At 46.5% G+C, this 20,190-nt stretch overlaps 1 protein-coding gene across 1 annotated transcript in view; it reads left to right on the forward strand.

Moving 5' to 3' along the window:
* Positions 1-223: 223 nt before the first annotated feature.
* cbfa2t3 (CBFA2/RUNX1 partner transcriptional co-repressor 3) overlaps positions 224-20,190 on the forward strand; it is a 37,061-nt gene continuing 17,094 nt past the window's right edge. Inside the window, exon 1 of the mRNA XM_061068923.1 lies at positions 224-327. The gene's annotated coding sequence lies outside the window, so the exon portion shown is untranslated. The remainder of the gene's footprint in view (positions 328-20,190) is intronic.

The following is a 20,190-nucleotide window of genomic DNA, read 5'->3' on the forward strand; positions in this document are numbered from 1 at the left end:
GGTTGTCAGTGTTCACCGGAGAGCTTCACACCAACAGTGTGTCACTTAAACTCCAACAACCCCCCCCTCACCTCCCAAAGAAATTGGAAGTCGTAGCAGAGACCTTAGCGTGGAGATCTGAACGTCCGATCATGTCTGCTGAAATCAATTTGGAGCGACAGAAGAGGGCCGACCTGAGGAGCGGGACCTCTGCTTCTGCGTTCGCTCCACATGTGCCCACGGTCACGCTGATCAGCCACCGGGAGCTGAAGCACAAACACCGCAGACTCCAGCCTGGAAGCCTGGATCCCAACCTGGCACAGAGCAGCCACTACCGCTGCAGTGAAGGTAAGAGCTCGCTGTATCTTTAAAGGACCTGCTCTGGGAAATCTTTTGGCAGTGCGTTATCTTGATGAGTGATGGAGGGTCCCGCTGCTGTCTGGTCTCCTCATTAAGTTGGAGTGATTGACAGATAATCAGTTTGTGTTGACTTAGCGCTGCTTGCTATGAGGGCGATGTGAGGGTTGTTTCTTCTTGCTAGTTGAGCTGTTGTGTCATGACTGAAGCAGAGGTTTCAAGGTTAAAAAGACATCAGCCACTACCATCTATGTTTCGTATTACATGTAACATGGCTGTAGGGTCGTGTCCCAGGGCACTGATTGATTTTTTTTTTTACATTGAGGCCTTGTCTACACTACTGCGGATAGTTTTTAAACAGATATTTTCGCCTATATACACGACTTTCGTTTTTCAAAACAGAACCGTCCTGATGAGAACACAAAAAAGCGGGGGGGGGGATTGGGTGGGCGTCTTCCTTTGGGTTTCCCCATGCAGCTGCAGGGGAACAGAAGTAAGTCCTGGACTTTCACTGACGTCCCTCACTTCCTTCGAAATACACTTGGAGGTCACCAGGGTTCATCACAGGTAATAACGGTGGAAACTTTTAAAAGGGCATTTCGCGGATTTATGAGTGATACTCGAAATTCAGGAAAGAGAGGAAAAATGGTGTAATTGATTCTTAAAGGAGTTAAAACACTGAAGTCTGGCCTTTAGGTGAAAAATGAAAACCCTCACTTAAATCAGCAACGGGTTTGAGGAGAGAGAGATGCATTAACAGTCAGACATTAAAGGCCTAATTTTATAGACATATAAATATGTAGAAACTGTAAGCCAGCGTGAGGACTAATACCCTACGTAGTGAATTACCTGCAGCGACTGCCGGCTCTTGGCTGTAATGAGCTTTGTGAACGTTGCAGTGATAAGGCTTCTATAATTAGGCTTAGTCATAAGCATCCTCCCTGTAATTCTGCGATAAAAACCCAGTAGAACTCCTGGTGCTGGTGCTCCGGCCCATTTGTCTCACAAACACGCGCCGACGCAAACGCTGAGGAAATCAAAATGTGTCAATGTGAAATGTAAACACTGCTCTTTGTCTCAAGTAGTTCACCTGGTGTAGCTGCATGTGCCGTATGTGTGTGTGTGGTTATATAGTCCAACGATATGTTTACACTGTGTGAAGAAGCGGTAGTTGTGTGTGTGTCCGTGCACGTGAGTGTGAGCGCGCGCGTGTGTGTGTTTGTATGTGAGAGGTGTTGTGAGCTGCAGCATAGGCTTCCTGTGAGGGAGCAGATGTCGCAGAGCTCAGGCACAGCTGCGACGGGCGATAACCACGGTGGCAAGAATATGTCGGCACGCTGGCTCTTCTCCCTGGGTCTTATCAGCCGCACACACACACACACACACACACACACACACACACACACACACACACACACACACACACACACACACACACACACACACACACACACTCATATAGACACTCTACAATAAGGAAATAAGTAACAGCCACCCAGCACTAGCATATCCTCACAGCAGGGCCAGATAGAGGGAGGAAGGCAATGAGAGATGGTGAGAGGAAGAAAAAGGAGCAAGGACTAAATCAAGGGACTTTGATGGAAAGGTGCAGTGAATCCCCAACAAAGCCCTGGCTCATGTCTGCTGTATCATAGACTTCATAATTTGGTGCCAGTCCTAATCCTCTGTAGCTATGAATAGGCTATGCTTTACAGCTTTCTCTCACAAAAAAGAGGCATGACACCAGTAATAACTTATATATACCTGCACAAGTGCATATTGTCAACTACATCTTGAGTTTGTGGGACTTTACAATACAAGATCCATTTATATTCTTTTTAATTTGAGGTTTAAAGATCTACCAGACTGTATTTCAGTTCACTAACACACACGGTTTTAGATTTAGCAGATAAGTTTTATCTCTTTCTTGACATTTCCTATCAGTTTTGCTCTGTCACCACATATCAGCAGTGAAGCTGCTGAATAATGTCATCACCGACAGAACGATGGTGCAAAAGATTTGCAGACAGGTTCATTACACATGTGTTATGAAATGTTAAAACCTCACTGTTGATCTGAAAGTGTAGCGTCCTGTTTTAAAACATGCATTGCTTAATGACGACATCACTGTCTCTGTGGCACAGATCCAAGTGAATAAACATAAAAAGAATAACATCATCAATGTGAGCAACACGAGTTGATGATGATGATGATGATGCAAGAATAGAGAGAGAAGAAATGTGTAAATAGTAAATGGGGAAAAGAAAGTGAGGGGCATGTGGGAGGAGAGGCAAGGTGGTGATGAGGTGTGTGTGTGTGTGTGTGAGAGAGAGAGAGAGAGAGAGAGAGAGAGAGAGAGAGAGAGAGAGAGAGCGCGCAGTTATCCTCTCTATTTCCTCAGCACCAGCTCTGTGGTTTCTATGAGGAACAGATGTTCACAACTTGATACAGTGCCTCATCCCCCTCTACTCACTATCTCCAATGCCAGCACCACCAACTGTCTGCACACACACACACACACACACACACACACACACACACACACACACACACACACACACACACACACACACACACACACACACACACACACACACACACACACACATTCATGCAGAGCTGTGACTTTCTCATGTGAACGTATGAGGGACGTATTCACCTGCGGACTGAGGACTTTTTTATTGTCCATTTCCCTCTGTGCTCAGGCTGCATATCCTGCTCTTGAGTCAACACTTGATGTAATCAGGTGCCACTTCCTCCTCTGTCTGTTTGCACTTCTGTTGGTCAGCTGTGCTCTCTCACACTGGCCGAAGAAAAAACACTCTTTGCTTCAACTGCAGGCGTAGGGAAGTTTAAGTTCAAACATGAGATTCAAACATGAACATGACAATTTGCTAATTGCTAAAAGTCTGGGTGGCTCCTCTCATTGCTCTTAAAAGACTCTCAGTTCTTAATTGTATGGATTTCACTAGATGTTGGAAACGTAATGAAATAGATAAAAAAGGAATGAAGGCTAAAGCAAGTGAACTGTAATGTAGGTATTGCAATGGGTCATTATTTGCAAAGTGCTTGGAATACACAAAATAGCCAGACATAAAATACCAATAGCTGGGCATTGTCCATAGGGCTTTTATTAAAGCTGTTCTGTGGCAGAGACGACCCTGGAAGTCAAGTATTTCAAAGGCCATTATTCTTTCCAAAGACCACGGATTGAATTTTGAATTCCCATCATGTCTGGATGATTCAAACAACTGACACTTTGCTGCTCAATTGCAAACAAAATGTCAGCGGGTCTATGGAAGCAATTTGTAAAGGCAGCATTCCAACGTACGTGCTTGAGTGGGTGGGTCAATGATCCGTTACACCACGCCATATTACAGAAAGGCTCTCTCTCTCTCTCTCTCTCTCTCTCTCTCTCTCTCTCTCTCTCTCTCTCTCTCTCTCTCTCTCTCTCTCTCTCTCTCTCTCTCTCTCTCTCTCTCTCTTTCTCTATCTATCTCACTCTCTGTCTCTCTCTCTCCGCCTCATCCTCTTTCATAACATAATGGTGCTCGGGGACATACAGTACACACATTAAAGATGTTAACGCCCAAAGTGAGAGAACAACATCCTCTTCAACACAATGAAAACAACACGTGTGTAAATAACCAAACACATGGTCAGGGAGGATGCACGTGAGTCCAAAGGAAATGTCTCAAACACAAACCCCGATCATCTCCATCGACACTTAAATCAGCTTAAGACACCGCAGGTACTGTTTCTTTCTGTTTTAATTGAGTGGGCTGTTCCCTTTGTCCCTTCATGAGGCTTGGTGCCTTTAACGGTAAGTCCATGGCAGTGTCGTCTGCTCACTGTGCATGTGAGAGGAGAGGATAGGAGAATTGAGAAGAGCGCGTGAACACAAAGGGTCTAGCATTCCTTTCACTCGGCTCAGGGCCTTATCTCCTTTCAACACACTAGCCTGTGACTGCCACTATAGGAAAAGATTTACATTGTGCGAGGAGAGGAAATGCTGCAAACTTTCTCTCTCTCTCTCTCTCTCTTTGCTCTGATGCCGACATGCACACACGCAAACACACACATAAATACTCATTTCCACACCAGCACAATGGCCGAACCTGGTTCTTGTACCTCAGAGATGCCGTCAAGAGAACAGAGTGGAGAGCCGGGTGTGGATGGGGGTGTGGGGTGTTGGTGAGCCGACCAAAGGAGCAGACAGAGAGATAGAGGAGTGTGTGCGAAAGAGAGGACAAAGCTGTTTTTCCGTCATTAAGGCCATCAAAGGGACTTCCAGGCGCAGTATTATGGTTGCGGGGAGTTCATTGAGGCGAGCTCCCACCTTGTGCGCGTTCCATTGTGCAGTTTATCAGGCCGGCCACATGGAGTGTCAGCACTAACCCAGTGACCGCTCAACAAAAGGCCAAATTAAGAGGAGTGAGAGGCTGTCGCACGGGAAGGCTGACAGGTTGACTGACGCCATTCCCGAGGAGGATCGCATCCTGTCAATCTCGGATCCGTCACCTTGACAGGAATCCTTTCTTTGGATGCAACCCCCATCGCCCAACCTTTCTGTCACTCAAGGCCACACACAACACAACACACACACACACACACACACACACACACAGTGGCACAGCTCTTCCCTTTTCAGTATTCAGCACAAGAAAACAAATAAGCCACCTACTGTAAGATACTATGGAGCCACACATGCAATGAGAGGAGCCACCTCAGGCCGTAACTCTGAAAGAGAGAAAAAGAAATATAGAGAGTGGATTTCATTAACACTCCATCCATCTCCTTGACAACTGTACTTCCACCACGGTACGCTACACACTCTGCCTCTGACAGAGCCCGCCTGTAATGGCCTGTGCAGCTGTTTATATATGTAAACTTGATGTATTTCATTGTGTGACTGTGTGTGACTGTGCTCACAGCAGCAGCAGCAGCCTTACATTGAATTGATGTACTGTGTTGTGTTTACAGCTAAATCTCTGGCACTGGACCTCAGGTTACCTGAAGTTATTTCCTCCCACGGGCCATGCATGAAACCGAGAGCTGGGGTTTCCCCCTGTAAAATTGTTTTCACATATTTAACCAGACCTGGAGCATTTTTTTAAAAGGTCCTCACAGCTCCATGAGAAGGCTGCGTTTATGTTCGAGGCTGCGGAGAGTCGGGGACGAGCAGCTGTCTGTGTGTACTTTACAAGCTGGTCCTGTTTGTTCTGTAGACACAGGAGGGGTCAGGAGGGTGTCAGCTTTGTCTTCTGTCCCCCTCCATGGTCATGTGTGTGTGTGTGTGTGTGTGTGTGTGTGGGCGTATGTGTGTCCGGCAGAGGGAGAAAGAGGGCAGGTGGGTGGGCAGGGGGACTAACAGACCAGTGTGGACAGGTGGAGGATTCTCACCATGGATGGACCAGATACCTGCTACGTTCTCAGCCTCAGTTTATCTGCCTCACTTCTAAAGGTCATTCTAGGGAACTGTAAATGCAACAAAGTCTGCCAAAGGTAAATTTTTATCTATATGGTGGAGCTGAAACAATTAGTAGAAATATGAATTAATCAATAGAAATTAATATAACCTACAACAAATCTGAAAATCAATTAATTGTTAGACGGGTTTTGCTGATGAAAATGATCAAAACAGCCTTAAGACAGTTAAATAACATTGTTAATTGAACACCTTTGGCTTGTGGATGGTATAACAAAGCAATTTAAAGACGCCCCCTCACTTATTTTCCTGCATTTTATAAAGTAGATAATTAATAAACTAAATAACAAATAATATTGACTGATAAATAAATAAAGATAATATGTTTTTAACTATAATCAGTAGCACAACACTAGGCTACTGTATGAGCTACTAATTGAAACGTCAACAACCAGAAGCATATAAATACAAACAGCGCGTATAAAAAAGGAACATTAATCACTGTGATAATGGCACTATTTACTCTGCAAGACAAACACTGTCTTCCATCTATTCATATCTTTCCATCTTCACATCACTCCACGCGGCTGACGATTTATGACAACAGCTGACAACACAAAAGAAAACTACACACTTTACAAGCTATTCACTCTTCTACTGGTGAGTGTTCACACACGTGGGCAGAAACGTTATTTTACATTAATTATTCTTCTTGTGTGCATTTTGTTTTCCTCAAGTGTTATGAATAAAATAAATAAAATCTACAGTTTACAATGGACTCACTGCTGCCTGCCCTTGTTGTCCTCGTCGGCCCTGATATGAGGAAACAGCGCCCCCCATGGGCAGACAACGGGACAGTGACACTGAGATCATTGCTTTTTTTTATTCGACTGGTTTGAATTTACTGGACATGATCAAATTAGGTTTAGGGCGATAATTTTTAAAAAGGAAACAAAAAACATTTACATAATTAATAACATTTATATGGGGAATTTGAAGGCGTTTCATATTTACAGCCCATAAAAACTGATTATCAGTGCTATGCACGTGTCATTCTGCAACAATATAGATGATTGTATTGATAATAATAACTAATGAACCATTGTGGTGCTTGTGTGCTTTTGAATTGGGATCTTCTTCAATTTAAAACGGATTCCTGCATGTGTGGCTGCCAGCTCCTGCATCTGATGGTACCCGAGAGAGAGAGGGCGAGAGAGAGAGAGGGCGAGAGAGAGAGAGGGCGAGAGAGAGAGAGAGAGAGAGAGAGAGAGAGAGAGAGAGAGAGAGAGAGAGGTTAGGAGCTCCAGATGGTGTTTAAACGCAGACAGAAGGCTACAGCGAGGACAGAGAGAGAGAGAGAGGAGGAGGAGGAGAGAGCCGTGGATAGTGCGCACGGTGGCCCCGCCAGCTCGACTCATCACTGAAGACAAAACAAGTCCCAGAATTAAGACCATTGAGAAATCAGCAGACGAGAAAACACCAAATCGGCCGAGTGTGATTTTATTTTTGGAGGGAAATAAAAAAGAAAAGTGAGTATTATTTTCTCCAACACGGTCTGAAGTGTGAAGCTCGGCGCAAGATCGGCGCGTCGGAGCAGGAGCAGCAGCAGCAGGAGGAGGAGGACCGGCACCGGAGAACAGCTCGGAGAAGCGGAGGAGGAAGAGGAGACTGTGAAGAAACAGTTTTTTTTAATCTTGATTCCACAAAGGACACGAATCTACCCATCTCGTCGGATGCGACTTGCTCCTCATGACAAGCGGACTGTGGCTCAACTAAAGAGGACGGTTCCAAAGTTGTCACAGGGGGAATAAAGACGCACCCTGCAGACAACAGGATCCGCATCTTGATCGTTTTTATTGCATGGGAGCCAAGAGGAGACGATCTGTGGACAGAGTATAACCCGGTTTATAGTTTCGTCTGCGTAAAAACGAACCAAAAAGTGCGGTTTTTTTACGCAGCGTTAATTGCAAATCCGCTGTTTTCATTTATTCCTTCTCCCCGGATGGTGAAAATGAGCAAGAGAGAGGATTTACATGACTGGGGAGAGTTGTGATTTATTATCCACACATCCCAAAACACGAGACTGCAAAACCAAAGACAACAAGGATCCAACAGCCCTGCACAGTTTTCATTTTTTTTTCTCTTTCCATAAAACCCGAAGAGAGAAACACCTCATAATTTATTAAACCTGGAAAGTCAAGAGACCTTTTGAACTATCTCAAAAACAAACAACTAAACAAGGGAATAGTTCTCCACACTATTTACCAAATCGCTTTATCCCCTCGTTTCCCCCAAAAGAATGAGGATTAAGACGATATAAAAGGTGTTTCAGAGACTCTCTGGTGTGGATTATCACCGCTACCTCAGCTTGACTTCGACCTTCACAAAGTAAGTACAACCTGCAAAAATCTAAAAAAAGGCAAATCATTTAATTTTGCACTATGGTGTGAATTGTTTTTAAACGCACAGGGAGTTTATAATAGGATAGGTTTTGTAATAGTCCTTTAAATTGTTCATATTTCATATTTAAATGATCAAACTGATGAAATATCCTCAGCTGAAAGTCACATTTTTGATAATTTGAAGGTGAAGACAGACAAGGCTACTGTTGCATCTGTCTTTTTCTATATTCTTTCTATATTTTTTTTTACAAAGATCTATATTCATTTTGTACCTGTATTCAATTTAATTTCACCTTTGCATATACATTCTTCTTAAGTTTGTCTTTTATTTAAGTATGAACACATTTCTAATTAAGTAAATGTTGCTTTTAATAGATATAGAAACGGAGGCATGTGGACAGCACTGGAAACTACAGCAGAAGCATTGTTATTGTTGTTGTTGTTATACGATTATTATCTCTTTTCATTTACTTTTTCTGAGTTGTGGTTCGAGAGCTGAGGTGGAGAGGAGATGAGAGAGAGAGAGAGAGAGAGAGAGAGAGAGAGAGAGAGAGAGAGAGAGAGAGAGGTAGAGAGACACAGGGTGTGTGTGTGCTGTTTGCTCCATGAGCCTGTGCTGCACATCAGAGTGATGATTGAGACCAAGGTGATGACACAAAATCTTTGCTGTGTGTGAACCCGGCGTCCACCTGCACTGAACGGAGGTAAACGGGTGTGAAGGGATAAATTTAGACGCTTTGCCTCGACCTGAACTCGGCGCTGCCTCAGAATAGAATAGACCCCCTCCGCCTTTTGTGTGACACAGCAGCAGTGTCAGACCTTTTGTGTAGCGAAGCAATTAGACACTTGACCAATTCCTGGTGGGTGAAGGGTGCTTGTTGTGATATTATCTGTGACGACATTAAAGGGAACACGTTAAAAGACAAACTATGGCAAACAGAGGCTATTAAACACAATTTAAAGGTAATTCGATGTAAAGGTGAAATGGTGATGTGTGATTTGGACCAGTGGGACACTCCCTGAGAAGAAACAAGTCCAGCCAAAGGTTTCCAGCTCCACTTGAACAGCCTCAGCAGCGCACTCTTCCGCCCGTGAGTGCAACAGTAAAACACTCGGGCCTTTTTCTCTGCAGGACGCGGCCCTGTATAATTGGCCCTGGTAAATATCACCTGAATTATTGAACAGCTGATAATAGTCTCGAAACAATGGATGAGGGGGTTGCGGAGGTGAAACCGCAGTGCAGACACCCTGCCTCACCGCACATTATACCTCCATCACCTCCATCACCACTGAGTGGGCATCTCCCCTTTTCTCCTTCCGAAACGCCGGCCATCCCGTCCCATCGCTCAGCCCGGCTCGGGCCCGGCCTGCGAAGGCAGACGTCCCCACTTCATCATCAGGCGGCTCTCGTAAAAAGGCAGGCACATTCATTATGACCCCCAACTTGCCGAGGGTTTATTCACCTCCCATCTATACCACAGGTGCAAGGACGGGGTGTCTTCTTTTTTTAAATATATACAGAGGAGACAATATACCATAAAACATGCAAATGAACTGGAGATAACCTGTTTTTGTCTGAAGAGTCATCATTAAAAACAACGGGCCAGCAGAGAGTCACATTTACTTTTGTGGGCATATCATTGCTGCCTATTCAGGCACATCATGACTAATGTCTTAAAGGTCCAGTGTGTAAGATTTAGGTGAAAGGGATATATTTGCAGAAATTGAATATAAAATAATCCTGGGGATGTTTCCACTAGTGTGTTTCATCTAAATTGAACGATTTGTTGTTTTCTTTACACAAGAATCGGCCTTTTGACATTTACATCTGGAGCGGGTCCTTTCTACGGAGGCCGCCATGTTTTTTGGACCGACTAAACACCTTTTGAGTTTTAATGAAAACTAGAGGCTACCACAGGAGCAGATTCAGCTGAAACATGCAACTTCACCACTAAAAATGACTTAATTTGACCCACTGCATCTTTAATGGTTAAAGGGCACAATGTTTTATTTTGTGTTTGAGATGTGTTGATATCAGTTTCTTGCACAGCAGCTGTTTCACGATATGAATGAATGAATGGTGAAAAGCCTCTGTCTGTGCTGTGACTCCATGTTGCAGGGTCTGGGTACAGCTTCCGTGTTTACTGTGTGAGTGTGTGGGCTTTGTGAGTGTGCCTCTCGTGTGTGTGTGTGTGTGTGTGTGTGTGTGTGTGTGTGTGTGTGTGTGTGTGTGTGTGTGTGTGTGTGTGGTAATTATTGTGAGCTAAACGCGGGCTGTGCAGGTGAAACTGGCTGTCTCTTCATTAATGAGCGCAGCAGATGGCCTCAGGTGGGCGGGAGCGGCGGGCGCACGGCGAGCCAGTCAGGTGGTCAGCACAACACAGACACCTGGGCCGTCACAAACAAGACGAGCCGAGCGCTTGACAAAAGCCAAAGACATCAGGCTTGTGTGTATGTGTTTATGTGAGTCAACAATTAGATGTGTGGTGTTGTTATATCTGATATCATGTCCTCCCATGAAAAGGAACAATATGCCGAACTGAAAGGTTTAAGAGGAAACGCTATACAGGGAAGAAAAATAAGAAAAATACCAAAGAGAAGAGGTAGATTCAGAAAATATATACAATCATTTTGTTCCTGTTATCCACTCAGTCGTCTTGCTGGTGTTACTGAGCTCCCACGATGACACAAAGATACACAGTGTGTGTTGCTTATTTATTTGTGTTTGCTTGTGTGTGGCATCATCACAGTCCGGTGGTCCTGCAGATAAAAGGCTTTGTATATACATATAAGAGTACGATTTATTTGTCACTTCTGTAATACACTTACAGCTATAGGTCACATTTAAAAAACATAACACACTTTAAGACACGTCATCCATGTAACAAAAAATTAATAAAAAGTGGACATTACAAGTGCTGGTGCAATTTGTGCACATCTGTCTTCTTTTGGTTTAAGAAAAATTAGACCAAATGAGTCAAAACAAGGTCATTTGTGTGAAAGTCTCCATAGTTTTTTTCTGTTTTTCAAGTGTTTATGTCCCTCCAAATCATTTATTCGTGATCCAAGCTGTCACTCGAGACCAGTTCTCTATTTTCTTTTCCGATAAGCGAGAATCTTGTCTCCAGGGTGAGAAGGTTAACCTCCAGTAGATAAGGGCACTTTTAGAATGAGAGGGAAAAGTGCACCCTCTGTCCAACGTGTTTCACTGTAAAAAAAAAACCTGCAGGAGCTGGAGACGCCACAATTTAAAAGTATTCCAACTGTTGGTAAAAGTAGAAAAATGAAGGAGAACTGAACTGTGATTGGTTTTTAACAGAGGAGACGATGAAGTGCTACAGAGAGTTACGAGGCTTTTCTTGACTTTTGTTAGGTCTTTGGTATTTACAGTAGGCCAGGCCGACAAATGAAAGACAGTTAGTCTGGTGCAGAATCGATGCTCACAGCAGAGACACAGTGTGCGTATTGTTCGGATAAAGTGGGTTTTAATGAAATCAGTGTGTAAATGTGTGTGTATTTGTGAGAACATGGGAGCAAGTGACGCTGAATCTCTATGGTTCCTCTGCTGTTTGTTCCAATATATAGTGGGACAGACCAGTGGAGTTGTGGACGCCTCCTGCTCCCATCCTGTGTGTGTGTGTGTTTGTCTGTGTGTGTGTGTCTGTGTGAGTGTGTCTCTGTGTGTGTGTGTGTGTGTGTGTCTGTGTGAGTGTGTCTCTGTGTGTGTGTGTGTGTGTGTGTGTGTCTGCTCTGCCCCTGGTCTGTTCCACATGTGTTTGACATTACTGTGACAAGGCTGGCCAGCCTCTCTGGGGAGATGGAGAATGTCAGAGACTAGAGCAGAGGAGCGAGCTGCTTCCCAACATCTGATGGAATGAGAAAGGCACTCGCTGGATGGCTGGCCTGCCGACGCCACAGCGTGGGAGCCGAGCGCAGGGTGGAGGAGCCAAGCACAACCCCAAATGTGTGTGTGAAATATCACCCTCTTGCTCTTTTCCCGAATTCGCTTCCCTACATGTGCACAGATCCAGAGATTCCCGAGAATAACAGAGTACACCCTCACACACACACACACACACACACACACACACACACACACACACACACACACACACACACACACACACACTAACACACACACATTTACCGTTTATTCAATGCTGCTCATGACGCTGTTTTGCATCCACCGGAATTAACCGGTGTTTTCTTCTTTAGACGCATGTGGAGCAGGTGAAATCTTCCAATTACCTTATCTGTGACACTCAGAGATGAATACACACCATTATGGTTGAGAATTTCCAGAAATTATTTGTTCAATTTGCTCAATTGACTCTTCATTCTATTGAAATGACTTCAACATATACAGCACTGACAAATTGCACCCTCAATTATGCATTTCCAAAGGGAGGCACATTTCCAGCGCAATCACGAATACAATCGAGCGAATACAAATGTCACAACATCGGAGAATTCACACGTACACTGTGGCTGCCTCTCTGACAGCTCCAATAGAAACAACGACAAAAAAAGAATACCTTCCTCCTCCTCCCTTCCTCGCCTTGTGCCTATTTCACCTCCGCCTCCTCTCCGTCCTCACCTTTCACTTCCTAGCTTGCACTCTGACCCTTTCCTGACCCCCTTCCCATTCTCCCCCCCGTGGCACCTCCTCACCTCGGTGCCGCTCCTCGTGGCGGTAGGAAGTGTGTTCACATCGGAGTCGGACACAGGAAACAGCTGGGCTAATCTACAGTAGCGCTGAGCTCGGTTTTAATCAAGCCAAACGGACAGGCGGACAGGGAAAATGGGAAGTTCGTATTGCCACCGCCACCTGATATAATGGATCCCTCCCTTCTCGTCTGCCCTGTGTCGAGGCCGCTATCACAGGCGGCGAGTAAACAACACACTGAAGTTATTAAGGCCTCCTCTCCACGGCAGTCCTCTCTGGACGGCTGGGGGAAGTTCTGCGTCCAGGCCGAGGTTTCGGGAGGGAAGACTCACTCCATTCCCTCTCTCCATCGCTCTGTCTGTGCAGTATTTGTGAAATTAAAAAAAGCCGTTATCTCCTGGAAACAGATCCCGTGCCACACAGATGGTTCCGTCCCTCTTCAAATGGGAGGCTGAGCCAATGAGTGCGGTCGTGTTACCAGTTAGTCGTACAGACCCTAATCTTGGCTCCAGCCTTCCTTCCTCTGCCTCACTGTGTCTCTCCCGACACAGACACACCCGCACACACACACAAAACACACAGACCCACTCTATCCCTTCAGATAATAGCAGTGCTTGTGTGTAAAGAACTGATTTCACTGGTGAATCCACATTTCAGCTTCTCCAAAGTATTTGAAATGCGGAGAGGGGAAGGTCAGACGTGTTCCTGATGAGCACCGGTCACTTTGAGGCATGAGTCATCGTCTGGCATTTAAAGTGTCACCTTGTTGCCTCGGTGGGGTGCAGCGTCTGCGTTTGATGGTTTCCACTCTTTCCAGTCTTTCAAGTGCTGCCTCAGAGAGAGAGAGACGATCTCATTAGTAATATACCCTGCCCTCTTAGTTATCACAGGCCCTAAGATAAACAGGAGATCATATTTCTTGAATATACATTGTCCAGGTTTGTGACGTATTACTTTGGACCTCATGATAACACTGAGTATCTCTAAATGAGGAATATTGCGTGTAGTTGCCAGGAGATTACAGTGGAGTCACAAAAAGATTTCCTGTTTTAGTCCGTGACACAAAATGATGTCAGAATCAGTGGCATAAATGAGCAAAGCCTTCTTGACACAGCAGGTAAACCATCTGAGAAGGTTCTGATGGAGGCCTTCAGCGATCGTCTAACAGCTGATCAGCCTCTGTTGGTTAAAAAAGCTGTTTTAGGTCCACGCAACATTTTGGCTCATCTCCTCTGGCAGCTTTCTGTATTTATATAAACACAATTTGTTCGGCCTCTTACCGCTCACACAGACTGTTTACCTGCGGGAAACCAAAGGCTGCTCAAAAGGGATTGTTCAAACTAAAATGGAAACCTTTGGACAACCGGCCTCAAAATCTGCCTCACGAAATTCATATCTTTGGCTAATGCTAATCGGTAATAAATGAGAATGTTCATCATAAACCATTGAAATTAAGTGTAGTTGTCCAAACATGACAGATTTTGAAGGGTGAAAATGATTAAGATTTCCCTTGAAGTTCACGATTCAGAAAGGAACACTTTGTTTATTGCATCACTCTTTGTCGTCTTTCGATTCTGACCAATGGCGTGGCAGCAGGCTTGGCTTAACTTGACAATTAGCTCACGTAATCAGCATGTTATTGGCACCGCGGTCGCTCTCTCTCTTCTCCCACTCCCTCTGTTTTCACGGCGGCGTCCCGTAGTCGGCTCGAGTCCCAGAGGAGTCGCTGGTATTTATTTCGGCAGCTTCCAGCACGAGCCGGCCGTCGGGCTAAATGGAGAAACTGTCAAAGCTTCACTCTAACCTGTCATATGAATTCCCCCCCTCCCCCCCTCCTCTCCCAGTGGTTTGTGTGTGCACTGTGTGTGTGTGTGTGTATGTGTGAAACCTACGGGCTCCTGCAGGACAATGCACGACACCCTGCTCCGTGTCTGGCTAACGTCAGGAGCCATTGTTGCCGTGCCCGGGGGCCAAGTGAAGAGGTATGAGAGGCTGGCAGGCTGTGGAGCAGTTCAGGCTACGGATATTTTTGTCTCCGCTGACAGCTCCACAGTGACGGAGCCGACGTTAAACACTGAATGAAATGAAATACATGACATCAAGTAGGAGAGAGAGACTAATCTGCTGTTTGTTTTCCCATCGGAGCCGTAAGTGACAGCTCAGTGTCAGGTTTTAACAAAGTACGAAAGCAAGAGACACGGGAGGGGAAATTGACAGACGCACCCAAGATTTGGGTTTTTTATGAGGAGGACGGATGGTGCAGTTGCCGTGGCGTGCGTGTGTGTGTTTGTTGCCAGGGTTAAATCTAAGTCTTTTGTGCTCCATAAATCAGCAGGCAGCAGCGGTGACGTAAGAACAAACAGAGCTGCTCTCTGCTGCAGCTGGCTGGAAAGAGGAAAAAACAGGAGCGAGGGACACAGAGAGGGAAAGAGAGCGCTGGACAGCAGCTGTCAGGCCTCCATCGCACACCTGTCACACAGGAAGTGAGCGCCGGCCACTGTTTCCTGGATACACCTCCTCAAACACTGCTCCTGGAAGAAATGAAGGGAGGACATCTGCTGCGGGGGGGGGGAGACAGACAGGCAGGCCGGAGTGATACACTGACGGATCGATAGACGGGAGAGATTTGCTAAATGCCAAATAACAGAAGGAGGGAAACAAGCGCACAGTTTCTCATGGTCTGTGTCGCCTCTCCTCACATCGGCCCAGAGGATGTTTGTGTTCTGGCGTCGCTCAGTGACAGACGGGTCACTCTGCTGAGACTCCGGTCCAACTCTCCCACCAGCACAATGAGCCTGCACGCCCTGAACCCAACGGTGGGACGTTCCCACGCTTGTTCCTCGCACCGCCCCCCCTCTCCACTCCCTCTCCTCCCCCACCGCACCCAGCTCTCTCCCCCCCGCCCCCCCTGTGACCAATATCAACTAATCCAGATGTAGCGTGGCTGCTCACAGATGTGCGCATAACTCTCTTCGCATGGCCCCGGCTCCCTTTGTGTTCCACGTGTTCTCGGCGACTCTGCTTTCCCACCAGCGTCTCTCATCACTCGCTCCTCTGTCTGATCGGCCGAACTGATACGAGCAGGAAGTGATGTCACTAAAGTGCTGCTGATGAAGCACTTGGACCCATAGATTTATATATAAAGGCTAGATGTCTCGTCTGCGTTGCCGGCCAACGGAGACGAACGTACGCACATGGCGGCCATCTTGCCAGAGGTTGCTCGCTCACCCATAACATTGGTTGAAAATTGAGCAAGTTATGGTTATTTACCGCTACCAACACAATGTAATGGGTGAGCGAGTAACCTCTGGCAAGATGGCCGCCATGTGGTGACGTCCGGCTCCGTCGAACGAGACATCTAGTCTTTATATATATCTATGCTGGGACCCACGTTGTTTCCTGTGTTGCTTCCCCCCCCCCCCCCGGCCTCCAGAGCGTCCTCTTTGTTTGTCAGGCTTGTCAGGCTGAGTCCTCAGGAGGCCACCTTGCCCTATTCCCAGGCTGCCCTTCATGCTGCCTGTATGCAATTAACAGAGTAATTAAAAGCCTGATGAGCTAATTGGTGCTGGGCGAGGCTGCAGGTGTTTGGATCTTATTGATGTAATTGCACGGTGAACATCCTGTGAGGGGGCGGGGCAGATTGGGGACGATTCAGTGTATGTGCTTGTGACGTAATGATGGTTAGTGGTCAATTTAGTTTTTTTGCCTCTATAGTACACTCATTGTTTCCCATGATGCATCATGAAAAGTAGTGCACAACCGAGCAATATGAACCATCATGCATTGCGGATAAGAGAGGGAAGCAGGAACAGAGCACATAACTGCAGAAAACAAGTTTATTTCTACGTTAAGATTTTTAAAATAGTGTAAAATAAACATTTATAATTTATTGTAGGTTTTTCCACAATCATAAACCTGCAATAATACATAGCAAAATCCACAGATCATTTCATCATCATTTTTCTCTTTTGCCGATGAGCCCAACTGGGTTAAGGTTATTTTTATGTTATTTTACAATTTTATTTAAAGATTCATCTTTCTCTCTATCTTTCATCTTCAGCCGTGTGTTGCAAGTTCATACGTGAAGCTCACTGGGAAGAGGGAAGGAGACAGAGTGTATTGCATCACCTACCTGGTGAGCTCACAGTCAGTAAAAGAAATCAAATGAAATCACATTTCCATGTCTCAGGTCAAGCTTGAGTCAGATATCTACAGGGCGTGTCTTAAAGAGGTGGGTGGAGTTTTAGGTCCGTGTGCAGAACTGGAGAGATGTTAAGATGAATTACGTGATGTGTGATGGAGCTCATCTGAAAGAGAGCGAGATGAAAAAGGGTCTGATCTGCTGTTGGATGGCGGCAGCCCGGGGCTGAGCTCTCAGCTGGCAAAATCAGGCACACAGCTGACAGGATGAGGAAGAGAAGATGAAGACGAGTGGGAACAAAGTGGAGTTATCATGCAGAGCAGAAGCTCCATGTGAATCCTGCTCTCCGCTCGCGTCTGCCTGCCTCTCTGTCTCCCTGGCCCGGTCCCACATGTACGTGCACAGTCACTTCCTCATATGTGTGTCTCTCTCTTGTCTCCTACTTCCTCCCATATCTCTCTGCCGCCCCCCCGCCCCCGCCTCCTCCTCTCTGTGGCAGCTGTGCTGGTGATGGCTGTGTGCCCATGGTGCAAGCTGGCTGTGGGGTCCCAGGTGGCCCACATGACAGTTATTGATGTTCAGGTGTTCGACTCCTCTCACACAGAGACCCTGGAGCCACACACACACACACACACACACACACACACACACTCTGACACACGCAGGAGCACAATACATGCACGCACTCTTGGTTTGAGTTCACAGTCACACATATGCACAATTATGCACACAAACTGCATATTCTGTTGATTCTGAGCCGAAATGCAAACAATACAGTAACAAGCACAACAGAGAAATTGTGTGTAGAGCTGCTGGGCTGTCTGCCGGGCGTCAGTAAACACAGTTTTCGATGTATGAAAACAAAAAAAGCTTTGAGAAAACGTGCACAGTCCAGTTTGTGCGGGATTCCTACACAGTGCAGTTTTAGACCACTCTGTGTGTGTGTGTGTGTGTGTGTGTGTGTGTGGTGGGAGAGCCAGTCTGGGTACCAGTGCCCAGTGCAGCACTAACACACTCCAGATGTCTCCAGCTAGCCAGGGAGTTGTTCTTGGCACGGCCCGCCTCGGCTGAATGTCACAAATACTTTCCTTTATTTAGGAATGGGCTCTGGGTTGGTGGCTGGAGCTAAAGGAGAAGCCGAGGGGTGAATGGAGGAGGAGGGAGGTATGGCCGAGGGAGGAAAGGAAGATGAAAAGAGCAGAATGAGCGATTAGCCGAGTCGAAGGACAAGGGGAGGAAGGAGGCAGTCGGGGCACTGAGAGAAGAGATGTGGAGGGACAGAAGATGGAGAGGGAGGAGTGAAGGAGGGAGGGAGCCAGGCAGAAACGGCTCCAGTCTAGCATCTGGATTTTATTAGCAGCCGTTGGGAAAATCTGAAAAGGAAGTTTTTTCTCTGCGAGCACGTCGGCAGCAGTGATATGCCGCACATAACCACTTCACTGCCGACGAGAGGAGCCAGGCCCTCCCAGAGGAGAACAGATGGTCGCTGGAACTTCAATACAATTACATCAATAACAGCTTTCACAGATATAAGCACTGTATGACAGGATCCCTGCAGCTCAGAGAGAGCGAAATACAACTCCTCTACCCTTAGCACCTCTGGCCCTGGATGAATTGTCTAATCCATCCTCACTCTCCACTTGTCCTCAAGTTATCCCTGCTTTCCTCGCCAGGGTAACCGTTTAAAAAGAAAACGGCAAAGCTTTTGACTTGGAAAATGGTCACTTATCAATGATGTGTTCACGGTTATCTGATCAGAGACATCACTGCTTTTGTGACAACACACACACACACACACACACACACACACACACACACACACACACACACACACACAAACACAATCCTCCACTCACTTGTTTTCTGTTCAGCCTGTTTGTTCAGCCGGCGCTGCACGGGTACGATCACAGCGATTCTCAAGGAACGCAGGGAAAAATATGTGTTTGTGTCCACAACGCATGCATTCTGCAAACTTGCGGGCGTGTGTGCATGCATCTGTGTGTCTAAATGTGTGTGTGTGTGTGTGTGTACAGGCCTGTCTCCCACCCTGTCATTAGTGAGGGCTTTAAAGCCTCTGAGCTCTAAATCAGTTTAAGATGAAGTGGAGTCTGGGATCTGTCTGCAGAAGCGCTGACACACATATACACACACACACACACGTGTGCACCCGCACACAAAGACACAAACACACACACAGGTTCCCGTCTTACCTGTGACGTCGCACCTCAAGCCTGATAACAAGGCGTGTATCGAAATAATAGAACTAGTTGGCATGAACGTCTCTCAGTGGATTGACCCGAAGAGGTCGATGTGTTTCACGCTCCAGGTGCCAACAGTGTTTATATTATTCGGGTTCTAAGTGCTGTCTCCATGAGTCGCTTAGGTCCGAGGCACAGGGCTCCGATCCCCATGTTTTGATATGAGGGCCTGGTGGGGGGCTGGGGGGGGGCCAGAGGCTGAGGCTGTGTTTGTGTGGACTCCTCAGCGGCCTGATAGGGAACAGATGTGGGAAGGCAGGAGGCTGGGCAGCCAGCCAGAGCAGCTGGGAGAAATTAAAAACAACAGCATTCCTGGAGACTGGGGGAATTACAGTGAGAGGGAGGGAGGGAGGGAGGGATGGAAGGAGCGAGAGACAGAGGGAGAGTTTTAGGGCTATGTGGTCACTGAGAAGAGTCTCTGTGGAGTCCGCAAGATTGAATAGACGGAGGGGGGGGGGGGGACTGAGGGGGAACTGTTCTTCGGTGGTTAGCTCGGGCTAATAAGTTGCAGCTGTATTTCCAGGGGAAGCACAAACACACGTCCACGTTCACACACACACACACACACACACACACACACACACACACACACACACACACACACACACACACACACACACACACACACACAGATCTGCAACGCACGGACACATGGCAGCGTGAGGGGAGACCAGCGTCTGAACGGCCTTCTAATGGCCTGTCAGTGTGAGAGGGCTTTTATTTGTGTGTGTGTGTACGTGTGAGTGTCTTTTAAGAGGCTTTGATGACGGCGTGCAAATGTCTTTAAATCTATAATGAGACCCCGACATGGCTGCAGAAAACCACCAGAGTGTGTGCACACAGCACAGTGCAGGGTGTGTGGTTCTGTGTGCGTCTCACACACTCACGAATTGTTTAGCTTTTCACTTTGTTTCATCACTGCAACACGGGGAGAGGAGAAGACAGGGAACCTTTTTTTA

This window comes from Limanda limanda, chromosome 3 (assembly GCF_963576545.1).
Source record: "Limanda limanda chromosome 3, fLimLim1.1, whole genome shotgun sequence".
NCBI classification, from domain to species: domain Eukaryota; kingdom Metazoa; phylum Chordata; class Actinopteri; order Pleuronectiformes; family Pleuronectidae; genus Limanda; species Limanda limanda.